The sequence below is a fragment of the Anser cygnoides genome, chromosome 12 (genome assembly GCF_040182565.1).
Source record: "Anser cygnoides isolate HZ-2024a breed goose chromosome 12, Taihu_goose_T2T_genome, whole genome shotgun sequence".
NCBI lineage: Eukaryota > Metazoa > Chordata > Aves > Anseriformes > Anatidae > Anser > Anser cygnoides.
Window position 1 is genome coordinate 17,344,553 of NC_089884.1, and position 12,895 is coordinate 17,357,447.

Consider the following 12,895-nt stretch of genomic DNA (forward strand, 5'->3'; position numbering starts at 1 on the left):
CTGAGAAGCTTCTTTGACAGTGTTGAGTAGAATAGAAGGAAACAAACTTAGAAATATCACCGCCTTCTTCCCGTGTCTGTGCATGACTTGTCACTGCTCATAATGAAATAGTCTGACAGCTGGGAAACCAAGGTGTTCCATCCTTGCATGCTAAACCAGGGAAATCCAGTTCAAGTTTGTCATAGCCTCAGGGCAAAAAGCAAGAAAACCTTGTCAGAGGCAAGTTTTCAAAGGCAGAAAATTGATTTTCTCCCTTGTTCCTGAAAAATAAGGAAAAAAATTATACCAGTGGTGATAAAGCCTCGATTGCCTAAATCTCACTGTATTAAAATATACGTATGTGCTTAAATTATTGATGAGATTCTGTCACCGAACATGAAACTTTTGCCTCTCATATCTGAAACTTTGGACTTTTGATAGGTGAAAACAAATATCTGTCCTCCAGGGGTCTGTGGTTTCTTCTTTCTCCACGTAGTGCTAAGGTGTCCTTCCTTTCTACCCTCATCCTGCCTCCCTGAAGCAGCTCAGGCCCATTTTGCTGAAGTACTCAGTGCTGCCAGTGCTTAGGTTGTGATTCACACGTTGGATATGGTATTACTATCTCCAGTGACTGAAGCAATAGCTTGAAGCAGTGTAAGGGAGCAATGTTGTCGTTCCATAATTGCTTCATGACCAGTTCAGAATGGGTTACTTCACTTTTCCCAACCAGCATGTCCTAGTCCTCCCAACAACATCTTCAGTCCAAAGCCAAGGAAATGGATGCACAAATTTAGTAGAACAAGTGGCCAAAGCATGTTTTGTTTTTTGTTTTGTTTTTTATCTATGCATTTTATTTATAACAGCCATAACAGCGTACTTCTCTAAAGCACGTAGCTATAAATTCATTGGTCTAATAGATTTTATACTTTGAAACATGACCAAAGTGCTTAAAGATAGTATAATGATTGTATATTTCATGTAGACAACAGCAGCAGGAAATCTGTGCCTCTGGCTAAGTGGCTCGTGCCTTTCCACTGCGGTCCCAACCTCCATCCGAGTTATTAGAAAGCAGCACAGCAGGCAGTGCCAGGAATAAAGTGAGCTACTTGAAATCCTGGCAGTCAAGTCTGCACTGATGATTTGTCTGATCCTAGAAATGTCTGACCACTGAAGGATTTTCCATGCACACAGATGTTCATGTAGGCGTGGACTGCGTCTTTGTCTTACCTGCTCAGATAGGAGAGTAAAGGCTCTTCGCACTGGGCTTTGCCTTGCACCTCAGATATGGATCCTGCTTGTTTCCAGCCATTCTGTGATTTAGTACCTCAGGCTGCCATTAGATGGACAGAGAGGTTGGGATTAGTTTCTTTTTATTTTACATCTTGCACTCAGCTGCAAGCAGGGAAAAGTGTTTTTGGGAAGGCAGCAGTATGTGGCTTGGTTAGGCACAGGGGAAGCAAAGAAGGTCTTGCAGACCAGGCAGAAGGATATTCTAAACAATCTCACTGGTAGCTGCCTCCTCCTCCCATGTCAGATAAAGTTTGCAAGCATGCTTTCAAGCAGCTTAAGTCTCCTCCTAATCCTATAAGAGAAATTGAATTATTTGCTCTTGCTTATATCTGCAGTGGTTTCTGTCTCTCTTGTCTGTCATGTGAGCCAGGTCCTAAACCTCTTTGTAAACTTCAATTAAATGTTTAGCCACAGATGGGGGGGATGTGTTGCAGACAAGCTCTGGTGAATATACTAGCATGTTTTGAAGCACAGTAACATGAAGTGAATGAAGAAATTAGAAGGAACAGTTTTTCCTGCAGGACTTCCAGCTGATCTGATGTGGCTGCTTTCACAGACCAATCATATTTTTTAAGTGCAAACGAGTATATGCTCCACAATAAGGACACAAATTTAGGTCTTTCTCTTAATGTCCAAATAGCTTAAGAGATAGGGAAAGTCTCTGCAGGTGAGACTTGCACATTTGCTAAATAGCAACAAAAAGATGAGTAACCACAGTTCTGGCTTTGGGTTTTGAAGTGTTGGAAGTCTGGGCTTTTTTCTTTTTCTTTTAAATCTGTTAGCTGTCTTTCGGTTGAAAACATTACTCTGGGACCTTGCTGTCCTGCCTGTCGCTTGCTCACTTAGGGCAGATTTACAGCACGGGGAAAGGACTGTGTTAGGTCTGTCAGATAACTGCTGATGCTGTTAACTTGGGTGCAGCATCTTTTCCTTGAAGAAGCCAGTGCTAAAAACAGTCTTGTTGATTCTTATACAGCTGTGGGCAAGCAATTTCATTGCTGCACATCTTGACTGCTTTTTATTCTTTGAAAATTATAATAACGGTGTATGACTGGACTTGGCAGAATGTTGTGAGCAAGAGATCTTGTCCTGGGTGTTAGTTGGACAAGCAGTTTTGCAGAAATTACTTTACTTTTTCATGGTTATTTTTACTTTCTATTAATTTTGAGAGCACTTATTGAACTAGTAGTGGTAAGTTACGCTTCTAATTCGATTTCTATAAAATGTCACTTTCAAAAAGCTTTTTACAAGAAATTAAACCGCATTTTATAAAATTATAATGTTTTAAAATTTTGTAAAATTCAAAGATCAGTGAGGTAACAAAAACAATACTTTTCCATGGAAATAGAGATGTTTTGTTTGGAAAATGCATCCCATACTTATTTCCGTCGTCGTAGTAACTAAAGCTAGTGAAATCTCAAAACTATAATTTCCTGCTAGCAAAAGCTGTTTCCACAAACTTTCTTCAGAAAATATATTAATTTTATACCCTTGAAATGAATAAGACAAAATCTAGATATTTTATTTGGATAATGGTTCCTTAGACTATGAAAACTTTTCTTGTTACTATATTGGGTTTTAAATTTCAAAACAAGCCAAAGTTACAGTGCATAATGTACATGAAGATGAGAAATCATTTCACTGTGACAGACAAAAAGGAGCTTTTGATATAAAAATGTTGTTAGTTCAATTGGTGCTACATTTTCAAAATAGATTCAGCTAACAAATTGTAATCTCTTTATTGTTATACTGTAAATATCACTAGCATTAGTATTATGAATTTCTAATATTACATAATATATTTTAATGCATGTCAAATGACATATCCAGATATAATGTGCCAATAACAGGATTCTATAATATTATAATATTAACATTATAATAATAACATAATACTACTAATAACTACTAAGATATATATCAGAAAAGTAATGATAAGTATATAAAATGAAAGTACCGATTAGTGCTTTCTGAAAGAGAACATCAGGATATAATTGATTATAAAAACAGGCATTTTTGAAAATTCATTTAATGGGAAATTAAAAAAAAAAATTATTTTGATTGGTAATAGAATTCCTGATGAGAAATGATTACATTTCAATAAAATGAGTGCTTAATTAAAAAAATAAATAAAAAATTAAACAAATTCAAAGATTGAACCTGGCTGTGCTAGGAGCTGTCATTCAGATGGGAATTTCATTTAGATACCAGATGAATAAACGCAAAGACCAACCGTGTGAGACTGTTGCCAAAGTCTCTTTTCAAACTCAGTCACTGCTTATTCAAGAAATCAAGGAAAATCTCATGTTGTTAGCAACTGAGAGCAAACAGTAAGCAGGTCCCTTTTCTTGCCATCTAAAAAGTACATGGAGAAAAGGCAGGCGAAGAGTTGGAAATGTTACAGCAACTTTCCTAAATGATAAGAACCAAAGCATTATCTATTCTCAGCATAATGTCCCATTACATAGGGCTGTTTCTAATTTATTTTTTGCCTAGATGATTATTTTTATTTTACTGCATAGCAGACGATACAAAAAAGGCCCATCATGGGAAATGCATATTTTTTTTTCCCCTTCTCAACAAACTCGCCAGCTGTTTCAACAGTCATGAGCATTTCCTTGCTGGCTCCGCTGTGCTCCTGGCATCTTGGTGCCATTCTGTAGGTGACATCCTGGGCCCGTGACCCTGCTATTCTGACTTGTAATACCTTAGCTCCGTATCGTACTGTACATTTGCAAAGTGTTGAAAGTGCTAATTATTTCACACTGTCCTGGGACCTAGAAGGCATATTACCTACAAGAGGAAATATCAGAGCTCCGCAAAATCTGGTATGAGAGAAAGGAGCGGGAGGAAAAGTTGCTGATGTGTTTGTTTTTCTCATGTTGCTTTGCTTGTGTCAGGTTTCAGGCCTTGAATGCCTTTTGGTTTGTCCATGTACTTTTTGTTTGTTAAACTTCGTGGGCTTATCTAACTTCCTAATCTCCTGTGCAGATTTGATAACCTTAGTGGTTTTTTTTTCATGCTGCTTCTAGTGCCCCTGCCATGATTAATGGGATAGGCCACTAAACTGGCCAGCTCCAAAATTATGGAATGTGTTAATCAGATGGACAGATGACCTCAGGGAGTGCAATGACCCTGAGGATCAGAGGTCAGATTTAAACAATATGACAAATACAAGGGTGTTGTCATTTCAAACTAAAAAAGGGTAAATAGATAAGGGGTAACTTGAGAGTGACGTACATATTTCTTGCAGTTTTTATGTATATAAATTGTACTTTTACCATTAAATAGCAAGTAATGTATCATCTATGGCTTGTTATATTAGGTCAAATTTTCAAGGGGAATATTACTGATAAGGTACAATATAAAGAACACAAGTTTTGGTTTCAATTCCAGTGTTTTGTGGAAAATAACCTGTTACTTCTGTGCCTTTGTTTTCCTTCTCCACAAATATTAGAGAATACATTCCTTTGCAAAGCCCTTTCTGAAGGGCTACCAGTACCGCTGTTAAGTCACTGATTCATGTATTGCCCATTTAACTAGAAACCTGACACCATATGTTATGGTTAGTTTTGGTATGGAATTTTATTTTTATTAATTGTTAAAGTAAAGTGATCTCTGTGAAGTTGTATTATAGAGGCAAAAAGGCTCAGTCTTTAGCCTGGTAGAGCTGAGAAGAGGAAAGAATGGAGACAAATTTGTGCTCCCCTTACGCTGACTGGCCAGATACCAAAACAGACTGTCATAATTTAAGACCCTTCTAAATTACACTGGCTGAATAAGCTGGGAACCTGTCAGGGCACTGTATGATTGTCCTGAACGTGGCATGAGTTCTGCCTAGTGCTTTCCAACCCAACCTTCTGCTGGGTCTAGGTAATAATTAGCATAGAAACACATTATGTCAAGTAGAATCATCTTTTGTCCTTCACGGTAGCTTGCAACCTGTACAAAGCATGTCGATGTGGGTTGTTTGAAGCTTAAGGGTGTCCAGCTACTGAACCACCAGGCAAACTGTACTGTATTTCCATAAAGCTTCTGTTCAGCAGGATTTGTAATGGAGAATACAGTCTACAGTAACAATATCTTGGCCCAGTTATTTAGCATTGAATCCTATCTGCAGTCCTGGGTATTTCACAAATGGTGTAAAAACAGCATTAAAAAAAAAGTCTCTAAATAAACCTAGTGTCAGAAGTGTTGTAAATTTTTTTTTTTAATCTTACTGTTGTCGTGACCATGCTGATTCAAGGACATCGCTAAGCCAAGTTTTGTGTTGTACAGTAACATATTGTGTTATGATTAACATATCTACTTAGATATCTACTTACTCTTGGCTTTTATTTTCTTTCAAAGTTTGCTGCTTCTGTTTCCAGCTTAAGAATTAGACCAAACTTCCCTGCTGCTTTTTCTCCCCAATTAAGTGTTGACTGGTTCAGTAATAAAAGTCTTCTCCCCAGAAGCCTAGCCTTGCCTTAGGAAATTCTGTCAGGAATGCCCGGATGCTTTGCTACATGTTGGTTGTATTGACGTTAAAGGAGACAAAGCAATGAGGAATAACTCATAAACCATCAATTCACCTTTATTACTCAGATAGAGCTCTGACTTGGTAGTGGCAGCATGATTGATTGATTAAAGAACGTAGCTCAGCAGAGAAACTAAAAAGGGAAAAAAGGAAAGGCATGCTGGAAAGGTAATGCTTTTGATATTGTCAACTAGAATTAAGCATTAAATTAAAAAAAAAAAAAAAAGGTGTGAGAAAAAATAAGCAAAACAACCTGGCTTCTTCAGACATATTTACTAAATATGTCCTCAGATTACATTCAGTTTTTAATTAATAACTGAAATGCTTTCTGAATATGGCTGACTGAGACATGGGATGGAATGAGGTATTCCGTTCTGAGGGCATCTGTATTTATATCCTATGCTCAAAAAAAAATAATAAATCTTCTATAACAATAATAAAAAAGAAAAGAAACCATTTTGCATGAAAACATGTTTTAACTGTATTTGTAACACTCAGTAAATAAATTACAGGTTTTATATCATTCAGAAAGAGCTGCAAGTGATTTATTCAGTTATTAACTTCACACGCTTGGAAGAATGAATTAAATACCAGTCCCTGTTGAAGGCTTTTGGATTATTCTGCCAGAATATACCATGTAAAAGTTTTGGCAGCTCAGTGTATGTTGCATGATGAGCAGGAGGATTTTGGTGGAAGCTAAAGCAGATGGGTCTGTATTCTGACAGTTTACAGCATCTTATAAATTCCATAAAATGAAAATGAATTATGTATTATTGGGTTTACATAAGGTCACTGAACGAACTCTGACCCTTCTCCTTTCTCATTTGGCTCAATTATTAGATGAAATGACAGATCTGATCTCTTTTCAAATTGTATTAGAAGGGGCCTCTTTATTTTGCCCTCTAGCAGCAATTCTCTGACAGAACTAGGCAAGTGCATTAATTATGATTGATTTAGTAGGTCTATAAGGTGATTATTTCTCAAATTCTACTTCTGTGCCAAAACCTTTTGACCTCTCTCAGGCCACACAGCAAATGAAATCCATAAGAAGATTTAAGAGGGGACTGACCAGCGCTGCAGTTTCCGTCTGCTGTTTGAACTCAGAACACTTTGAGACACCAAGCAAATCCAAAAGATTGAGTTACGAAGACATAGTATGCTTAAAATATTTAACAATTTTATATCTCTGTTTAGAGAAAATGGCATGAAATTGATCGCAAGGGGAAAAAAATCTCCCTTTGGCGGGGGGGTGGGGAGGATAGAGAAAAAGATTTTTTACTTCCTAAACGAGACACAGTGAAAAGATCAAGATGCCTCATATCAAGACTGTGCTGGAGTATGTTACGTTGCATTGAGAACAGAATTTCAGTCACATTCTTTTGATAAAATGGCAAAATAACTGCAGAAGTCAGTTTAAAGGTCAACCTTTCTTGGTGTGACTATAAATATTATGGATCACATGTGTGTACGCATATGTGTATACACATATTTATATAAGCATAGTAAAGAATACAGTTTGAAACCTAATCTGAGTTCAAAAAAGAGAAACTGCTCACTATACAGTTATTCATTCCTAAGTAACATCAATCCTTTGTTTATAAGCTAATAGAAATGGGAGTCAGGTTTCCAGATAGACCACTCTGATTATGGAAAGCTGACTTCTCTGGGAGGCCTGCAGTAATAAGCCATACAATACAATAATTCGAGATATGGGTGTTGTGTAATCAAGTCTTTTACAGCTCTGTTGTTAGAGGATATGTGAAGTGAGGTAAGTTTCTTCAGAGCAAAGTTGACTGGCCCTCAAGTGCTGGCTCAGCCCCGTGCACATCCATTCTGCCTCTTCTCTTTTGCCTGATCTAAATTTTTGCTGAGTTGCTTCTTTTGATAGCTGATCCCTAGAAATAGAGGCAGGGGAAGAAGATGGATGTAGAAGTAGGAGCACAGAAATAGGGTTACACAGACTTCTCACTTGCCGGGAGATCTTGCTCTATTGTGGGAAGAGTCAATGGTGTGAAAATAAGAAATGAATTTGTTTTTTAATTTGGAAAACCAGGTATTTGCAAGGCAGTATTTGTGAATTGAAATCTTGCTAACGCTCGACAGCTAAAGCTAATCTGTATTTACTGAGCATACCAGTTTCAAGATATTAATTAGGATTACTGTAAATGTATTTGGGAGTTTTTCATATACTTGCTAGAGGCTATTGTTGTTCAGGTAGGGCTTTCATGAGCACCTGGGCAAAAGTCTGAGAATCCAGCTAATCCAAATGAGTTTCTGTTTTTAATCTTCTTGTTGGTTTTAACTTCCTAAATGTAAGACTAAATAAAAAATAATCAATATTAGAACTAGAAGAGTATTTCAGACAGTTTTCAGTACCACACAAGTAAGGAAACTTTGTCTGCAGTTTATCATACTACAGCAAATAATTTAGTACTACCAGAGGGTGACGAATTCAAAAAACAGCAGACTAGGTGCAATGTTCTGTGTTGTTCCAAAGATATTTTTAATTCAGTTTCTTAGTGTTTTCCTTTGATTTACTTACAAAAAGCCAGATTTGAATGTAAGTAATTGAGTGGTGTACAGGTGTTACAGAAGGAGAATTAATTAAGAAGATAAACTTCTAAAAGTTTACTTTATGTTCATTGTAGATTACCATGATAACTCTCAAACACCTTTGTTTCCTCTAAACATATTGGAATATAAATGTGATTAAGACTTATGATTACACCTAGAAAAAACAATCTTGCTAGAATGTCAAAGTAGCGGATGTCCTTCTGTTAAATTACATATGTTTCGACAAAGTATTCATGAAGCACAGGATAAATAAAGAAAATATCTTAACACTTTTTGATGTAGAATAATTTAGGAATTGCCTGAGAATGTAGGAGGTCTGTGTTCACGTCTCTTCCATGCTTGTTGAGGTAAGGTGACCTGATGAAAATCTCTGCTTTGAATCAGGCAAAAAAGAACATGGCCTGGCTCCTGCAATCCAGGAAGCATCCTTGCTGCTCAGTACATGCATTCATGCACGAACAATAGAAATGGGAAGCATGATACAATTCTGCTTCTATGGCGCTCTTCGAAGCAGCATTTGGGATACTTTGACCAACACTGTTTGTGACTAGTGTCATCCTCTAGTCAGATCCCCGCTAGTGACACTGTTTCAGGGAAACAAGATCTTGGGCAGTTTTCAGCTAGCCTGTGCCAGGTTACATCAGCTTGCTTATTTTGGTATCTGTATTCCAGAACTGTTGCTGCTGACCACTACTTTCAAGTTCCATTGCCACTGCTAAACTGCATGTGGTGCCTCAGCAGAAATTTGGGATTTGTTACTTCACTAGCATAAATGAGAACACTACCAACTTTTTTAGCAATGGGCTTCTCTTTGAATTCTAAAACAAAAAAAATATATATTTAAATAGTAAAATGTGGTTTTAGGGAGAAAAGTGCCTGTTGAACAAATAATTACTGAATTTTCTGGGGGATTCCTTACTGCTTGAATTCATCTCTTCAGCCATGCAAATTTCTGTGCTGGAGAATGTGCAGAAACAAGAAAAGCTCAGTAGATCTTAGCACAAATCCTGACGTGTTGAATGGTTTGGCTCGGTTATCACTGTGCTTTGCCAGTAGTCTTGGTAAAGGCGTAACACCTGCATTAGTACTCACTTCTCTTCCTTTTAGATGATACTACTTGTAATGAATTTAATTAGAAGATAACTGTACACCTGTTCTCAAAGATTTGCTGGCATGGGCACTTCACCTCTGACATGATATTTCTGATGTCTAGATTTTGGTCTCATATTGAAAATTAGATAAAATTTGTAATATTCAATATTTGACACTGGAAAACAAGCTGGTAACTGAAGCAAATGAAATAAACTGAACAAATTAAATAAAGTACCATAACAGGGACCGATGTTCAAAATACTGGGTTAGGGACACAACGGGTGTCTTAGCATTGTGTCGGGAGCCAAGCACAGGCTTACCTGTGCACTTGACTGATAGCTACTCTTTGATTTATAGGTAAGCAACCCTCAGTAAGTCAAAATAGAAGTACCAGTTGGCCAAGTCAATCATCTTGCTTCATTTTGAGTTCATTCGTGCACTCTGCTTCAGGTATAAGATGATTTGAAACGCTTAAGTATTTCAAATGATTCTCAGCTGCTCATGAACTTCATTGCTTTTCAGAAGACAAAATATGCCTGGTAGGAGATCCAAACCTAGGCAAGAATGTTGATCTGGAAAATAGTTCTGTTTTCCTTTTTCTTGTTATTTACTGAAAATACCTGGAGATATCAGTATTTTGAATGTTGAATGATTTGGAAAATCTGACCCTGAGGTTCTTGAATATTTTTAGAGGTTGGTTCACATTTATTATTTATTTTTACATCATTTGGGTTTATATAGCTTTGTGAGGAGAAAAGTAACTGAGAAGTAAAGCATAATAAAAAGATGGTTCATTTTCAGAACTGATTATTCAAGTGTTCAGTGCCACCATTAGAATATTTAAAAAAGACCAGGTTGTATTTTTACTGTATTAGAATATGCATTTTTTTTTTCCTGAATTATACAAAATCAAACAGTTGTATTCTGCTTTTTGTTGGTGGTGGTTGTTTGGTTTAAAAGATGGTAATTAGTTCAGCTGCAGCTATGCCTTTTCATAGATAGAACTGTGGCAATCAAACAAGTAAGCTTGCTTATTGATCTTTCATTAAATAAATAAGAGGTCTCAGGCACTACAGTTACCATTTTCACACTTTCGTAGACAATACTGATGCTTTTTCTTCTTGATCTGTAACCTGTTCTTCTGTTAGATGACAAATGCTCACAAATAAGAACTCTATACAAAGAAGGTATCTAGTCAATTTTTTAGACACTAGGAATTTCCCGTGGGATATTTATGACTATCCCATTCCTTAAGATATAAAATAAAGGAGATGGGAGAATGGGGAAGGCTGCTCCCACATTAAAGGCAATAGATGTATAGCCATTGTGAAATTAAATGATGTTGTCAGGCATGGTATATTATTGCTTTCTGTGGAGTTCTTAGGGAGAATACATTGCTGGGCTTACTACATTTGTGATTTAGTGTGTATGTGTATATATATATATTTATAGTCTGAAAGTCTTTAGAAGTACACAAACTTTACCAGTGATTTCTATGTGAATGCAGTGGAAGTCTTTTTCCAGGTATGACGATACTAATATTAGAATGATATAGTTTGATTTCTTTCCTGACAGGTTTTTGCTGCTACAGTTGCTATGTATTCTAGATATTATATGTTAAGATAGACTAAAAATATCTGCATAGTAAAAATAGCCTTTCAGTATTACATCTCAGGAGACCAGTAGTAGCTTTGTATAGGATGTCCTACTGTAATCAACCATTTGGGTGATGCTAGTCATCTTCAAGGTAAAGTCCTGCAGAGGTGCATAAATTTTGAGATGTTCCTTAATTTTTTTTTGAGATGTTTCATTCACACCCACTTGGCAAAATTGTGTCAGCAGTCTAGTAGCTAAAGTTCTTTTTTTTTTTTTTTTCCTGCAACTTTATGCTTGTCCTTCTATATGTAACTAAACACTAGTGTTTGAGGTATAGATAGATGGGTACTAATATGGCCTTTGTACAATATTAAGCTTTCCAGGTCAGAGGACTGGAGAATTGTTTATATGGATTCTGTATGGCTCAGTGTTCACTTCTGTCTAAGTGAACTAGAATCAGCTAAGTCTTCTTTTTAACAAATAGAAGTTAATATTTTCCTTGTCTGATTATGTCAGACCAAGCTCCAAAAAGCATTGGTATTACAATTTATAACTCGCTTGCAAATAGGAACGTTATTTATGAGAATGGGTATTGTTCGTTTGTGAGCAACCTGAGCTTCGATCTGAGCTGAGGCCAGTGCTCTCAATACATGTAAGAGCTGAAGCAAATTGGAAATGATGTTCAAAGGTTACATTTTTTAATCTCTGGGTTTCTTTTGCCTTGTTTTTAGAGAGAACTTTCTGTGCAGAAAGCTCCCTTCACTTGGCTTGAATCTGAAAAGAAAATTATTACATTTTAATACTGACACAAACAAATGAGTTGGTTTTAGTTTCTGTCATCCACAAACCGCTGTGTTTATAATACCACAAGTATATTAATGGACAGATTTAATGATATATATATTATTTCTGTCAGGATCCTCTAAATTACTTTTGCTACCACAAGGCACAAAATGATGATGTATTTCAGTGAACAAAGGAAGGTAGGTTACACTTGTAGTGCCCATAAATTCTTTGTTTTAAAAACATCAAGGCCTTTGATACAGCACAGTGCTTTTCAGGAGATTTGCTAGTAAAAAATAACCAGTAGGGTGGAAGGTTCCCTGATGTGCCTACTTGTATCACATTTCCCTGGCCCATTTTTCGCCATTCTGGAGGTGGCTCTGCCTGACCTCCTGCTTCAGTACAGTTTCTTGCTTTTGGTGGATGTCAGCACAGCTAGCACATTAGTGTACCAAAAATGATAAATTTGAGATATTGTTATGTTTTGTTTTGGATCCAGAATCACCTTACCATAATCTTGGAAATCTTTGTGTGTGAAGTGTTTCAATCAGGATTATTTTTTTTATGCACTTCCTGTCTTAAACTGTCTACTATACAAGTTTGTTCTCCATATTTTAGTTGATTCCTACTTGCACTTCTGATAGTTGGCTTGTCTCCTCCTGCTACTGTTTTGGGTTTTGTTCATTTCTGGAAAAGGTTTGAGGAATGAGAGGAGGGTGGCAGAGGTAAGAAAGAGGTTCATTTGCATATTTATTATACCAGCTTTGTAAGAGACTTACCACTTCAGCATTTTGCCATTGGTTTGCAGCTCTGTCACCATCCAAAAGCTAGGAGTGTTGTTAGAGATTGACAGTAATTTCAGAGCCTGTAAATCATGAGAAGAGGGGAAATGCTTTGTCTACTTTTAATAGTTTCAACCTGAACACTCATATAGAAGGAACATTACATTGCCAAATCAGGCATTCAGAACCTGGGCAAGAGCCATGACTCTTGCCTGTACTACCTCAGTCTAATCCTTTGGAAGAAAAATAGTATGTGCTTATGAAATGAATGCTTATAACA

The 12,895-nt window shown here is 36.7% G+C and overlaps 1 protein-coding gene across 5 annotated transcripts in view; it reads left to right on the top strand.

Annotated features, from left to right (window-relative positions):
• Positions 1–12,895, top strand: part of LOC106045268 (uncharacterized) — a 312,839-nt gene that overhangs the window by 137,055 nt on the left and 162,889 nt on the right. The window lies entirely within an intron of this gene.